General features: G+C 46.2%; 1 long non-coding RNA gene across 1 annotated transcript; it reads right to left on the reverse strand.

The window, feature by feature from the left end:
• Positions 1–1,540: 1,540 nt before the first annotated feature.
• LOC143984323 (uncharacterized) lies at positions 1,541–4,140 on the reverse strand. The gene is made up of 2 exons (XR_013274794.1): positions 4,032–4,140; positions 1,541–2,603 (listed from the first exon to the last, which is right to left on the reverse strand). It is a non-coding gene; the product is annotated as an uncharacterized LOC143984323 (long non-coding RNA).
• Between the last annotated feature and the right edge of the window lie 9,474 nt (positions 4,141–13,614).

A 13,614-nucleotide genomic window follows, 5' to 3' on the forward strand; every position in this document is an offset into this window, starting at 1 on the left:
ATTTGTGTTGGATGGGGCCTCAGATACTTTCCAGAGAGCCACGGACTTCGTTCTGAGACCCCATAATGAAGTTTCAGGAGCCTACCTTGTTGACATTGCCATCTTTAGTCATGAATAGGAGAGTAATTTACTGAAAGTACAGTTAGTGTAGGCCGGTTCACACTGCGGGCGACTGCGATCCGACTTCAGGTCGGTCTAGGTCGCCTCAAGTCGCCTCCAGGTCGCGCTGCAGAAATAACAATGAGAGTCAATGGAGCTGTCTTAATAGACGCTACTGCAGTAGCTCCGACTTTTAAAAAAGGTTCCTGTACTACTTTGAAACGACTTCTAGGCGACTTGTACCCATTCATTTCAATGTAAGTCGCCTCCCCTGTTCATCTGCAGGCTACTTGCAGGCTACTTGACAGGAAGTCACCCAGCCCCCGCTGCAGGCAGCCCCTCCTTCCCATACACATTTTAGTTTCGTTTTCCTCCTGATCTTGAACACACAGAACAAGAGCTCTCTCCTCAAAAATGTCTGCTGTGAACAGAAGAGATCCTGTAGACAATGAGTCCCTGATACGATATGTTAGGGAGAGAAGGTGCCTCTATACCAAGACAGACAAATCATATCAGTTGATCCAAAAAAGAGAGAGTGCCTGGCTAGAGATCTGCCGACTCTCTTTTGAAGACTGGGATGTCTTGTCGCAGGCCGACCGCTCTGCAAAAAGTAAGTTTATATGTCTTTTCTCCTTCACTATGCATGATTGTTGTAGTTCAATATAGGTCTTGTAGGTCTTCTTTTGCACAGAGAATCGGTGCATAAATGCCCCCTTTCACAACAGTCCTTGTTTCCTCCCCCTAGATCCCCCTGTCATCGAAAATATAACACCCGAGCAACAAAAGCTCCAATTACATGAACATTAGATGAACTGACTGTTCTAATGGTGTCTGAACTGTATTCCCCACGTTTTTGCTTCAAAAAAGCATTGTTTCAATACCAACTTGATGTGCCACGTGACCTGCCACGGCTGCCACGGGACCTGCCACGGGACATGCCACGGGTGCCACGGGACGTGCCACGGGTGCCACGTAACCTGCCACGGGTGCCACGGGACGTGCCACAGGTGCCACGTAACCTGCCACGGGTGCCACGGGACGTGCCACGGGTGCCACGTAACCTGCCATGGGTGCCACGGGACGTGCCACGGGTGCCACGGGACCTGCCACGGGTGCCACGGGACGTGCCACGGGTGCCACGTAACCTGCCACGGATGCCACGGGACGTGCCACGGGTGCCACGGGACCTGCCACGGGTGCCACGTAACCTGCCACGGGTGCCACGGGACGTGCCACGGGTGCCACGGGACCTGCCACATGTGACATTTTACATGGCACTCATTACAGGTCACCTGGCACTTGGGGTTCCTAATGGTGCCTATTAACTCTAGGGCAAGATTACGGCGCAACCTTGTGAAGTCTGTCACTGATGTGTAGCACTATGCTAATTTTATTCCAAGAATGATTGAACAATATAACCACAGCAAAAGTAAGTTCAACATAATTTTAACATATTAAATTTATTGAACATATAATAACAAATAACAAAAAACATAGCAGACAACTTTAATTAAAAAACAATAATCCATATCAGCACATGTTAACAACCGTACTCAAAAATTCAAAAAAAGATACTTGATATGAAATCAAAACAGTTGTGTAAAAATATTTATGAAGTTGATTAGGAAATGGCGTCCATCTGCCACGGTACTGCACCAGCCGGTGAATTGAAATAGGATCTAAATTGATCGCGCACTGTGGCACCATCAGTGGATCCCCTTGTAGCACTGATGTGTGCACTTTCCATTTCGTGTATTAGAGAATCCTCAAAACAATATCCGTCCCTGACTCTGACAAAATTGTGCAGCACGCATGCTGCTTTTACAGCAGTTATAGCATTTTCAATGTTTAAGCTTATTGTAGTATGTAGAAAGCGCCATTTATTGGCTAGAATTCCAAAACTACACTCAACCACCCTTCTTGCCCTTGTTAACCGGTAGTTGAAAATCCTTTTAGGAGTGGACAGGTGCCTACTAGAGTAAGGCCTCATCATGTGTTCACCCAATGCAAAGGCCTCATCCGCAACAAACACATAGGGTAGCGCAGGTTCAGCTGTGCCAGGAAGGGGGCAATTTTCAGGAATATCAAGTAGATTCTCCCGTAGTCTTTCAGCAAAGGATGAATTTCCAAAAATCCTTGCATCACAGCTACCTCCATAGGATCCAATGTCTACATATGTGAAACAGTAGTTGGAATCTGTAACGGCGAGCAGTACAAAGGAGCAATATTTTTTGTAGTTAAAGTACATACTTCCGCTACCCACAGGCTTTTGTACACGTACATGCTTCCCATCGATAGCTCCAATGCAATTGGGAAAATTGCACCTACTCCAAAATTGATTTGCTATATCACGCCATGTTTCAGGTGTCGGCCTCTTCATCACCATGGTGTTAAGCACGTCCCATAAAACTTTGCTGGTGTCTCGGATGATATAGCTGATAGTCGACTTGCCAGCCATGAACTCATAATGTAGACTTACAATTGAATGACCTGTTGCAAGGTATCTGAAAAACAAAAGAATTGATTATGTTCCTGTTTATGTTTTGCAGTGACCATCTTACAAACGAGGTGGAAGGGGCTTAGGGATTGTTTTAACAGATACCTCAAAAAAGTGGCCAACCAAAGAAGTGGTTCCGGGGGGAAAAGGGTAGTACCCTACATCCATGCGGAAGAGATGGAGTTCCTGAGGCCGTTCATGGATCTTAGAGCGTAAGATAATATTTTTCATATTAGGACAGTGATACTATACAGTTGTATAAGGTTATAATAATTGTATTCTATCTTTCATGCAGAACACAATCCAGTATGCCGCACCCTGACCAGGCAGGTGCATCTGCGCAATGTGCTGCAGCGGGCAATGCTCCCGGCGAAGAGGAAGGGGCACCTTCTCCGTCTTTGCTCCAGAGTACTGTTCTTAACTCGATGGAGACAAACTTCAATGATGATTCCCAGCCGGCCAATAGCAGTATGGCTGAGGTCGAGGAGCAGGAATGTCCACAAGAACCAGAGCGTCCCGCTCTACCGGGAAGATCGGGCAGACCGATTCGACACCAGAGCAACATGGACCGATTTGCCACCCTGATGGAGCGAATGAACAATAAATTGGCAGACATGGAGAGTGCCGAAAGTGGCTTCGGAATTATGGTGGCAGCAATGCTAAAAAAAGTTCCGCAGGAGCGCCAGGGTTATGTAAAAAAAAAACATTATTGATCTCCTTGAGGCTAATATAGCCTACCAGCCAGCCGCCACTGCCCCCTCTCCAATGTTTGCCCCACCACCACCCCCATCAGTACCCTTCCCAAATTATTATAATCCCCCGCCACCCAGAACCCACCCCTACTATTCCCCTCGTTACAGGCCATATTCTGACGAATATGGCAACACCGCCCAAAATACCAATGCCCCCATGCCCTATCCATTGCCAACCCCTGCAATGGCCACCCGTGATGCCGTCCCACCCACACCTTCCCCCATTCCTTCGACTGAAGGTGATAATTTTTTTCAACTTATCACAATTTATAATTTGTATCATTATTTTCTTTGTTTTTAAAAAAAAATTTCTGCTGTTATTTGTTAAAAAAATTTTTACTGTTTTTTGCTGCTAGTTTGAAAAAAAAAATTAATATTAAAAAAGTTTATGTTTTGCTAATGTGTGGTATGTTTGAGTGTTATTTTATTACATTTAATTACATGATATGTTTTTTTATGTCAAAAATAATTACCTAGGTGGCTGCAGCATTGGAGCAAAGCTTCATCTGCTGCTCCTTCACACAAAAAATAATAATCAAACATCATCAATGGGTCTCTTCTATCCCCTCCAAGATGTGAGAGCTGCTGACACTCAGCAGCTATCCTGCTCTGCTCCTCCACGCTAATTGTAGCGCTGAGCTGTGAGGATGCAAAGTGTATTGCGCACCAGAAAGACAGTTTACCTTAATGTAATAATTAGTCTTTCAATGGATGAGATACTCTTCCTGTATGTTGTGTTCTGTCGCTCAAGATGGATGTCAACCAGACCAAGCAATTCATCAAAACTGCAACAAATTATTTTTAATCATCTATGTTGAAAATAAGAAATATAAACCACTGGTATCTACACACACACACATTATCGCATCAACAATATGCCAAATATAAATCATCCAATTGAAGGGATTTAGCTAGGGTGAGGTGACGTAGCAAGTCATGTGTTAAGTAGACAATACACAAAGTGTGGAATGTGTGACACCTGTGGCAGGTAATGTCGAAGGGGAAAACTACTCTATTTTACTCCTGAAAAATGCTTTTGCAACATGACTTTAAGGCCACATATTTGGGAACACTTACTGCTAGCAAACACACTACTTCTGGTATGTCATGTGCCATCTGTGCCAAGTCACGTGGCACCCGTGGCAGGTTACGTGGCACCCGTGGCACGTCCCGTGGCACCCGTGGCAGGTCTCGTGGCACGTCCCGTGGCACCAGTGGCACGTCCCGTGGCACCCGTGGCAGGTCCCGTGGCACCCGTGGCAGGTCCCGTGGCACCCGTGGCACGTCCCGTGGCACCCGTGGCAGGTCCCGTGGCACCCGTGGCAGGTCCCGTGGCACCCGTGGCATGTCCCGTGGCACCCGTGGCAGGTCCCGTGGCACCCGTGGCACGTCCCGTGGCACCCGTGGCAGGTCCCGTGGCACCCGTGGCACGTCCCGTGGCACCCGTGGCAGGTCCCGTGGCACCCGTGGCACGTCCCGTGGCACCCGTGGCAGGTCCCGTGGCACCCGTGGCACGTCCCGTGGCACCCGTGGCAGGTCCCGTGGCACCCGTGGCACGTCCCGTGGCACCCGTGGCAGGTTCAGTGGCACCCGTGGCATGTCCCGTGGCACCCGTGGCAGGTCCCGTGGCACCCGTGGCACGTCCCGTGGCACCCGTGGCAGGTCCCGTGGCACGTCCCGTGGCACCCGTGGAAGGTCCCGTGGCACCCGTGGCAGGTCTCGTGGCACCCGTGGCACATCCCGTGGCACCCGTGGCAGGTCCCGTGGCACCCGTGGCAGGTCCCGTGGCACCCCCCGTGGCACCCGTGGCACGTCCCGTGGCACCCGTGGCAGGTCCCGTGGCACCCGTGGCACGTCCCGTGGCACCCGTGGCAGGTCTCGTGGCACCCGTGGCAGGTCCCGTGGCACCCGTGGCAGGTCCCGTGGCAGGTCCCGTGGCACCCGTGGCACGTCCCGTGGCACCCGTGGCAGGTCCCGTGGCACCCGTGGCACGTCCCGTGGCACCCGTGGCAGGTCCCGTGGCACATCCCGTGGCACCCGTGGCAGGTCCCGTGGCACGTCTTGTGCCAAGCGCGGCACGTCGCGTGGCATGTGACATGGCACATGTGGCAAGGGACGTGGCAGGTCGACAATCCACAACTTGTGGCAAGTGACGTGGAAAGTGGACAATGACATACAGCATATGTACTTGCCTTGTGATCGACATCCGTGTATACTTGAAAAACTTGTCATCAAAACTACGCAAGTTCTCATACATAGCCCAGAACTGCCCTCTGTTATGTCGATTGGCAATGATTGGATGGATCCAGTAGCGACGTCTTCTTCCCATCCTCCTCCTCCGCTTCATTTCTTCTTCTTCCTCTTCCATCAGTACTGCCAAACCAGCTGTTAGGACAGCTGACATAAGGTAACGCACAGAGAGCATTTTGGACACAGAACAACAGGCAAGAACAGGAACAAGGAAGAAGACAGGAACAGGAATGATGTCACAAGGGGTGAAAGCTCACTTGTACAGTTCCCTGTCCTGGAGGCGACTTGTAAGTGGCCCCAAGTCGCGCTGTTAAGTCGGATACAAGTCGTATCCGACTTGCCTTCCCAAGTCGTATCGCCTCGTGTCGCCCCCTGTGTGAACCGGCCCTTAGTGTTGGATGCGAACCAAAAGGCTTGGTTCACAGTGAAGCCAGAAAAAAAACAAGATTGGGTTGGATGAGGCCGAATATTTGGGTCATGTTGTAGGCAGAGGGGTGATTAAACTCCAACTGAACAAGGTGGAGGCCATCTAAAATTGGCCCTGTCCCCTCACAAAAACAGATGCTTTCCTTTCTTGGTATTGTGGGGTATTTTAGGAGAATTGTCCCCAACTTTGCCAGCCTAGCAGCCCCTTTGGCAGATCTCACAAAAGGGAAGAAATTCTACGGTTGTTCATTGGAATACTGAAACAGGAGCAGTGTTCTGCCATCTTGAAGCATGCTTTGTTCCAGGAACCAGTAGTAGTAGCCCCAGACATTCAAAAAGAGTTTGTGGTACAAACTGATGCTTCAAAGTTGGGGGAGAGTGCAATATTGGCCCAGGTGGTTGGGGGAGATGAGCACCCTGTTGTGCATTTGAGCCGGAAACTCACCCCGGCTGAGAGGAGCTATTAGGGAGTGTCTGGCAATAAAATGGGCCCTGGGGACACTCCACTACTACCTGTTGGGCCAATCCTTCTCCCAAAATAAAGATAAAACCTCCAGAACCATCCGATTGTTTCTCGGCCTACAGGACTTCAAATTTGCAGTTATGCAGTTAGACTGGGGGCAGTACATCAGAAAGCAGATGCATTTTCCCGGTTCTATTGCCATTTTGCTCATGGTGTCCATTCCTCTTGCCTGGAATGGGGTGGAGGAATATATGGAGAGTCAACTTGGGGCAGGGTTGAGAGGGCTCACGGAGGAGGGCAGGTACTTTCCCTTCAGACTTGGTTACTAGTCAGCTGGTCTGAGAGTTTGGGTGGAGCTGTTTGCTAGCAGTGAGAGAGAGACATCTGTATCCTGTTGGGATGGCTCCACAAGTGGACTGTGACCTGCTGGGTGAGCTAACCTTTGTGAAGGACTGTAACTCTGGCCTGTCTGCTGAAGAAACTGAACTTTACCTGTTTGTGGGAACTGTATCTAAAAGACAAGCCTGTAATTTCTTCAGTTTGTTTTGCTTTTATGCTGAATAAAGCACCTTATACTTTAATTTAACTTTCTCCGAGCCAGTTGTTCACCCCTCTGATCTTGACTCTATATATATATATATATATATATATATATATATATATATATATATATATATATATATTACTATACACACGAGTACACCCCTACAGATCTGTCAGAAAAACTTTTACTTTCCTTTTAAAATCAACATTTTCTATGGCACACTATGCTACGAAATACTCCCACAAATGCGGGCCATTGACTGTAACCAAGATTTGTTCATTTTCACACACAAAAAAGTATTTTTCCTAACAAATTCATTTAAGACCATGTTGTAAAAATGAATACATGTCAATGAAAAGGTCCTTTCACATGGGACGGATCTGTGATGATCCATCCCGTGAACATCCGCTTGCTCAGCGGGGATCACTCCATTGATCCCCACTGAGCCGGCGGATGACAGGGTGGTCCCTGTCCTGTCAGATTTCCGATCTCCCCTATGGGGGGATCGGATGAACAAGGACCGTCTGTCCGTGTTCATCTGATTCGCTCTGCAGACGGATAGAAAAATAGGATTTTCCTCCGTCTGTAGAATCCCACCATAGTGGGGACGGATGATATAGGGGGTCAGAGGATGTTCATCCGCTGACACCCGCTATCCCATAGGGATGCATGTATGTCCGTATTTCATCCAAAAACGTATGGATGAAATACAGACATACTGTCTGCATATGTGAAAGGGGCCAAAGTTTTAGGAGCAAAGCTACATTTTAGACAACAAAATCCTAATTAACATTTAAAGGACAGGCGAGTCTAATTATTCACTAAACAGGTATCAAGCAGACAGTTGATTATCAAAGGGCATTTCTTAATAAAGGAAACCTCTTCCCATTTCATGCTGTCACAAGAAAGGTAAAGGCTACAAGACGATTAGCAAAGCTTTAGTTGTCAGAATAAGTAGATACAAGTGATACAAAATTTAACAAAAGATGGAACTGCAACCATCTCACAGATGTCCAGGCCTTCCATAGAAATTAATACTTCGTCAGGAGCATCTTCTGATAATAAGGGTTGAAGAAAATCACCATGCAAATTCACTGCACTACTGTAGCTAAAGAAATAGAAAGCCAAACTAGGGTGATTGTTTCCACAATACACAATACGGCATACACTGCAGAGGAATGGCATGCATTAGTGTTGCCCACAAAGGAAGCCTCTCCTAAAACCCATGCACAAAAAAGCCTGCCTAGAATTTTCAAGGATCCATGCTACAAAAGATGATGGCTGGGACTCTGTACTTTGGAGTGGTGATACCAAGATAAATGGTTTTGGAACTGATGGCTTAAAAACTGTATGGCACTGCAAAGATGAGTACAAAGAAAAATGCATGGTTTCTACAGTGAAACATGGTGGTGGTAGTGTCCTTCTGTGGGGGTGCCCGAGTGCTGCTGATGTTGGAAGGCTGCATCATGAATTCACAGATGTACTGCTCTTTATTGAAAGAAAAGATGCACCCATCACTCCGTGCCCTTGGTTGTCTTGCACTTTTCCAACATGACAATGATATCCAAAACACACATCTAAGGCCACTGTTGCATTTCTGAAGGAGAACAGGGTGAATGATTCAGTGGCCAAGTATGTCTCCTGATCTGAACCCAATTGAACACCTATGGGGAATTCTGAAGAGACAAGTTGAGCATCACTCTCCATCCAGCATCCAGGCTCTAAAAGAGGTCATTTTTGAAGAATGGAAAAAGATGTTGCAATATGTCGCCATATTGTTCATTACATGCCTAGAAGACTTGGTTCTGTCCTTACAAATCATGGAGGTCATACAAAATACTAAATGTAGTCGTTTTTGTTGTGGAGTGTATTCATTTTTGCATTAACTAATTTGAGTAAAACTGAAGATTTTGTAATCCTAAGCTATATTATTAACCTTACAGTATCCCACAAAAGTGAGTACTCAGCTCATATTTTTGTAAATATTTTATTACATCTTTTCATGTGACAACACTGAAGAAATTACACTTTGCTACAATGTAAAGCAGTGAATGTACAGCTTGTATAACAGTGTACATTTGCTGTCCCCCCAAAATAACACACAGCCATTAATGTCTAAACCGCTGGCAACAAATGTGAGTACACGCCTAAGTGAAAATGTCCAAATTGGGCCTAAAGTGTCAATATTTTGTGTGCCTTGAGGGTTACTGCCTTAACCGTCTTGGGCATGGAGTTCACCAGAGCTTCACAGGTTGCCGCTGGAGTCCTCTTCCACTCCTCCATGATGACATTGTGGATGTTAGAGACCTTGCACTCCACCACCTTCTGATTTGAGGATGCCCTTTAATAGGATTTAGGTCTGGAGATATCCTTGGCCAGTCCATCACCTTTACCCTCAGCTTCTTTAGCAAGGCAGTGTTCATCTTGGAGGTGTGTTTGGGGTCGTTATGTTGAAATAATGCCCTGCAGCCTAGTCACCAAAGGGAGGAGATCATGCTCTGCTTCAGTAAGTCACAGTACATACACAAAGCACACACCCGCAAAAACAAATCGGGCTGGTTCAATGACTCTTAAATCACTGAAACAAGAATGCAGAAGAGCCGAAGAAGCATGGAGAAGGAACCCAACAATGGAAAACCACACAAATTACAAATCACTCACCACAAGATACCACAAAGTCATCGTCATAGCAAAAAAAAGAAAATATTTCTCCATAACCATCTCAAAAGCCATAAACCGCCCTCGAGCACTCTTCAAACTAGTCGCCCAGACTATGAACCCCACCTGTTTAGAGTCTCCAGCAAACGAAACACAAGATGCAATGAGTTATCTGATTTTAATTTTTTTTTCATTAACAAAAACGTAACCGTTCAGGAAATAATTTAGCAGAACATAGCAACTAACCCCACTCGGCCAGAACAAGAAAAAAAAAAACACACAAAGTTTCTACAACCACTGAGATTTACTCTGGTCCTAATCACCATTGACACCACCAAAACCATTATCAGAAACCTCAGAGACAGCACATTGCCAAACGACATCATTCCCACAAAACTTCTGAAAGAATGTACCAACATCCTTGGCCCCTATCATAACATACCTCATAAACCAATCATTTAAAGAAGGAATCATCCCGACCTCTCTCAAGCAAGGCACAATCAAACCCCTCCTAAAGAAGTCTAACTTTGAGCCCAAAGACCCAAATGATCGCAGACCTGTTGTCACAATTAGGGATGAGCTTCGAGTTCGAGGCGAACTCATGTTCGACTCGAACATTGTCTGTTCGGTGAACAATTTGAGGTGTTCGCGGCAAATTCGAAAAGCCGGGAACACCCTGTACAAGTCCATGGGAGAAATCTAAAGAGCTAATTTTAAAGGCTAATATGCAAGTTATTGTCCTAAAGTGTTTTTGGGACCTGGGTCCTGCCCCAGGGGGACATGGATCAATGCAAAAAAAAGTTTTAAAAACTGCAGTTTTTTCGGGAGCAATGATTAAAGTGAATCAATGAAAGTGTAATATTGCTTTAAATTTTGTACCTGGGGGGGTGTCTATAGTATGCCTGTGAAGAGACGCATGTTTCCCGTGCTTAGAACTGTCATTTCTGCAGGAAAAAAAGTACCTTCAGGTCTGGTGTGGATATTAAGGGGAACCCCGCGACAAATTAAAAAAAAAACTTGACTTGGGGGTCGCCCTAAACATCCATACCAGACCCTTTATCCGAGCACGCAACCAGGCAGGCCGCAGGAAAAGAGGGGTGATGAGAGAGCGCCCCCCTCCTGAACTGTACCAGGCCACATGCCCTCAACATTGGGGGTCTGTGACCCCTCAAAACACCATGTCCCCATGTTGATGGGGACAAGGGCCTCATCCTCACAACCCTGGCCGGTGGTTGTGGGGGTCTGCGGGCGGGGGGCTTATCAGAATCTGGAAGCCCCCTTTAACAAGGAGATCCCGCCCCCCTGTTTGAAATGGTAAGGGGGTACAAAAGTACCCCTACCATTTCACAAAGAAAGTGTAAAGAATAGTTAAATAAGACAAACACACTTTTGAAAAATTCCTTTGTTAAAAATAAAAAAAAAGATTCCAGCGGTGGTAATCCACTCTTGCTATCCAGCGACGGATGATCATCTCTCCGGGGTCCAGCGATGGCTGATCTGATCCAGCGCAATCCATCCATGCATCCATCTTCTGTCTCCACTGTCGGGGACACTGCGGGATGCTGGCGCCTGACGTTTCTTATATTAGGAGGGCAGGGCCATCCATCACCCTCCCCCTCCCCCTCTGATGCTAGTGAGGGAAGCCGGGGATCCCCAATGACTAATGGGTGACCCCGCCCCCCTCTGATGTAACGGAAACCTGCAAATCAATCACCTCCCATTCCTGAGGAACCTCCATTGGCTAGCCGTGAGTTACGTTCAAGACCCTCTGCCTCACTCACAAATGTGCACAAGGAAAAGCCCCGCAATACCTCTGCAACAAAATAAAGCACTACACCCCCAGGTCGCACGCTTCGGTCAACTAACCAGAACCTCCTCCACATCCCCAAGACCCGTTACAAATTAAAAGGTGAACGAAAACTATCTGGCCTCAGGAAGAAGCTCAAGACCCATCTCTTCTGCAGAAGCGCCGAGGCGATTTAGTTTGCATATGTAGCACTATACAATTTGTTCATTCATTCACATGTTGGCATTCATGGTTCTCTTAATGAACTGTAGCTCCCCAGTGCCGGCAGCACTCATGCAGCCCCAGACCATGACACTCCCACCACCATGCTTGACTGTAGGCAAGACACACTTGTCTTTGTACTCCTCACCTGGTTGCTGCCACATACGCTTAACACCACCTGAACCTAATAAGTTCATCTTGGTCTCATCAGACCACAGGACATGATTTCAATAATCCATGTCCTTAGTCAGCAAACTGTTTGCAGGCTTTCTTGTGCATCATCTTTATAAGAGGCTTCCTTCTGGGATGAAAGCCATGCAGACAAATTTAATGAAGTGTGCAGCATATGACCACTGACAGGCTGACCCCTTCAACCTCTGCAGCAATGCTGGCAGCACTCATATGTCTATTTCCCAAAGTAAACCTCTGGATATGACACTGAACACATGCACTCAACTTCTTTGGCGAGGCCTATTTTGAGTGGAACCTGTCCTGTTAAACCGCTGTATGGTCTTGGCCACCATGCTGCAGCTCATTTTCAGGGTCTTGCCAATCTTCTGATAGCCTAGACCATCTTTATGTAGAGCAATAATTCTTTTATTTTCAGATCCTCAGAGATTTCTTTGCCATGAGGTGCTATGATGAACTTCCAGTGGCCAGTAAGAGTGAGAACGATAAAACAAAATTTAACACACCTGCTCCCCCATTCCCATATGAGGAGTGTACACACTTTTGTGAGATACCGTACTTTCATGTAATACATGTAATGTAATGTAATACATCTAAACAAATGTCCTAAAACTCAGTTTTGTCAAATTTTGGAAATTGTTCTTGTATATTGAGATATAAAATTACAATCTTACTTTTCAAAGGGGGTGTACTTATTTATTCTGAGCACTGTATAATATAGATAGAGTGCCTTCTCTCTCTCATATTATATTATACACACACTTTTTTTTTTTTTTACATATACAATTGTGTAAATACAGTGCCTTGAAAAAGTATTCACGCCCCTTGACATTTTCCACATTTAGTCATCTTACAACGTAAATGTATATTATTGGGAATTTATGAGATAATATAAATGGTTTTAAATGTTTTACATATAAATATCTGAAAAGTGTGGTGTGCATTTGTATTCAGACCCCTTTACTCTGATACACCTAACTAAAATCTAGTGAAACCAATTGCCTTCAGAAGTCACCAAACTAGTGAATAAAGTCCAACTGCGTGTAATTTAATCTCAGTATAAATACAGATGTTCTGTAAAGTCCTCAGGAATTTGTTAGAGAACCAGAGTAAACAAACTGCATCATGAAGGCAAAGGAACACACCAGACAGGCCAGGGATACAGTTGTGGAGAAGTTTAAAGCAGGGTTAGGTTATAGAAAATATCCCAGGCTTTGAACGTCTCATAGAGCACTGTTCAAGCCATCATCTGAAAGTGGAAAGCGTATGGAACAACTGCAAACCTACCATGACATGACCATCAACCTAAATTGATAGGCTGGGCAATGAGAGCATTAATCATAAAAGCAGCCAAGAGGCCCATGTTAACTCTGGAGGAGCTGCAGAGATCCAGAGCTCAGAGAATCTGTCCACAGGACAATTATTAGTTGTGCACTCCACAAATCTGGCCTTTATGGAAGTGTGGTAAGAAAGCCATTGTTGAAAGAAAGCCATAAGAAGGCTTGTTTTTAGTGTGCGAGAAGCCATGTGGGGGACACAGCAACCATGTGGAAGAAGGTGCTGTGTTGTGGGGATGCTTTTCTTCAGCAGGGACAGGGAAGATGGTCAGAGTTGATGGGAAGATGGATGGAGCTAAATACAGGGAAATCTTAGAAGAAAACCTGTTGTGCCGTGTACACACAACCGGACTTTCTGGTAGAAAATGTACGACGGAATCAATCTGTTGGA

Source organism: Lithobates pipiens, unplaced genomic scaffold, assembly GCF_037356315.1.
Source record: "Lithobates pipiens isolate NorthernLeopardFrog02 unplaced genomic scaffold, aLitPip1_a1.2 Scaffold_16, whole genome shotgun sequence".
NCBI lineage: Eukaryota > Metazoa > Chordata > Amphibia > Anura > Ranidae > Lithobates > Lithobates pipiens.